Source organism: Brassica napus, unplaced genomic scaffold (genome assembly GCF_020379485.1).
Source record: "Brassica napus cultivar Da-Ae unplaced genomic scaffold, Da-Ae ScsIHWf_1113;HRSCAF=1583, whole genome shotgun sequence".
Taxonomy (NCBI): Eukaryota; Viridiplantae; Streptophyta; class Magnoliopsida; order Brassicales; family Brassicaceae; genus Brassica; species Brassica napus.
Window position 1 is genome coordinate 77501 of NW_026014538.1, and position 2500 is coordinate 80000.

Genomic DNA, 2500 nt, shown 5'->3' on the forward strand with positions numbered 1-2500 from the left:
TTAGATGTGTAGCTGCGCAGCCTTTTCTCAATGTCTGGTACGGTTTCTCTTATCATGAACTCGGATCTGTCTATGCACCTTTCTCTTTTCTTTTCTATCCGAAGTTCCTTTATCTTTATGGAACACTTGGTCTATCTTGTATAGACTCTTATAGCAACTTGATTATGTCTCTTCTAGGACGTTTCATTTGGTGCTAAGCTGGTTATGACTTAGTCATTCTTTTCGGGTCAGTGTCTGGCATCTCGATTAGCTTCTCAATAGCTTTGTATAATCTTTCTTTGGACGTCTTATATCATAATGTATAGTCCGAGGATCTTGCCAAGACAATGATGGTTAAAACCATTCTTATCATTCCTTTACTCTTTCTTTATCCAGCTTATAATCTTTCTCCTTTAATGTTTGGATAGTCGGATGCTTTTGGTCATGCAATCCGTACCTGGCCACTATTTTAATCACCCATGTTTTGGCTCAAGCTTTCTTTGAATTCATGGAGAAAGTAATACTCCTATCCAACATATATTCCCAATCCTCTTCTGAGGTTCCATCTTAGACGGCACATATATGTATGTGGTGGTTTTATTTCAGAATCTCTTAAGATGGTTTGTCTGGTTTTAATGACCCGTATTCATTCTTTAGATGGGAATATCTATGCTCACTTATATGGCCTGATGCATATGATCTTATTATCATTCTGTACATGTAAATTCATTATGTCCCCAAGCATATAGGTAATGGCCGAACCTTTTATAGGTAATGGTCTTTCCGGCCGGTTATGGCCTTTGCGGCCAGGCTGTTGTCTCTCATGGTCTCTTCGGCCTCTTTGGCCGAGTCATGGACAGTGTGCGGCCAAGCCTGCACTATTCAGACAAGTCACGGCCAAGTCATGGCCTACCTGTTTATAGGTGATAGCCTCTTTGGTTTGGCCGTTTGTATCATGGCCTCTCTTTGGTCGGGTAATGGCCCTTTATGGCCGAGTAATGGCCAAGCCATATAACATGGTCTTTAGACCATAGTACACGAACTTGTAGTATTGATCATGGGTTTATCCTCTCTCCCCCTCATGACCATACTATAAGGTCGTGGTGCTTTGGGATTATTAAGCCTAATGAGTTTCCCTTTGTGTACATGTTTCACAACGTGAGATCTTTATGGGATAACTCTGTGCCTTTTCAATTTCTTTGCATCAAGTTTAAACTTTAGGATGGCTAATCCTATCTTGCCATATAGTGTATAATTTCGTGGGATATATCATTATAGTCACTACTTCTCTTGCCTCTTTTATCATACTGATCCTTAGCATAGTTTAAATCAGTAGGGATCATTGGTATAGTTTTCGATCACTTTCTTTCAAGGTCTTAGGCGATTTTTTCTTTCAAAATCTGAAGGAACTTGTTTCCTTCTAGTTTGTCCATTGTTTCTTATTTGGAAACCATTCATTATAACTCAATGGACCACGTTTCTTTGGGTGTATATAATGCCTTATAGGCAAATGCCTTAGCCATAGTTTCTTACTAGGCTTTCTATACCTTTCATGATTTCTTACTCGGTTTTATGCCCTTTAGGCAACTCTTTAAAACATTCATATGTTCAAGTAAGATCAGGCAAGATTTAATAAACTCAAGACTAATACCTTTGTATATAAAAATCGTGAATGATCCTTAGGTTAAAACACAATTGCAATCATAAAGCAATAAGACTAGTCGTATCGAAAATTTGGTCTCTGCCAGAAGCAGACATGTGATCAGGTCAGTATAAGTGGTGAAGCCTTAAACAAGACTAAAATTTTCGGCCACAAAGTCTCAGCATCGAGACTGTCTTAAACAAGACTGAGTTGTACTCATCCATGACTTTGTAATCCAAGAATCTTAGATTCTTCTAGTCATTTCTAGCCTTTGGAAGCAACACTGTTTTCTGGTGGTAATTTCTATGCTGTAAAGCATACCCAAAGTCTAGTGGATTTTCCATAGTGATGTACTGATCTTTTAGACCTTCAATGAGATGATGGAATCCTGTACCAATTCATTCTCATTGTTTTCCTTGGTGATTGTATCACCAAATCCCTTTTCGATATCTGAGTCACATTGTCATTTAAAATTTTAGGTTCACAATGTGGCTCATGCAGCCGCATGATATAGCAAGCTCGGCCACAAACAAGTTCTTACGCATCTATGAAAACAATCGATCATGGTGTGAGTCAGGTCACACGGCCATGTTAGTGTGATACAACAATCCTAGAGATTGGTTCATGATACAATCCGGTTTATATATCAATCCGGATATAAGGCCATACTGCTTTGCAATGTAATGCCTTAGACTTTCACGATTATTATGTGATACAACGATCTTAAGGATCGGATCATGATGCAGTCCGGGTCATGTGACTATCCGGATGCTAGGCCACACGGCCTCTTAGATATGTATTAAGCCACACGGCTTTCAATCTATCAAGGGCACAAGGCCACGTGTGTGTGCAATGCATTAGACCTTATGGTCGTCCAAT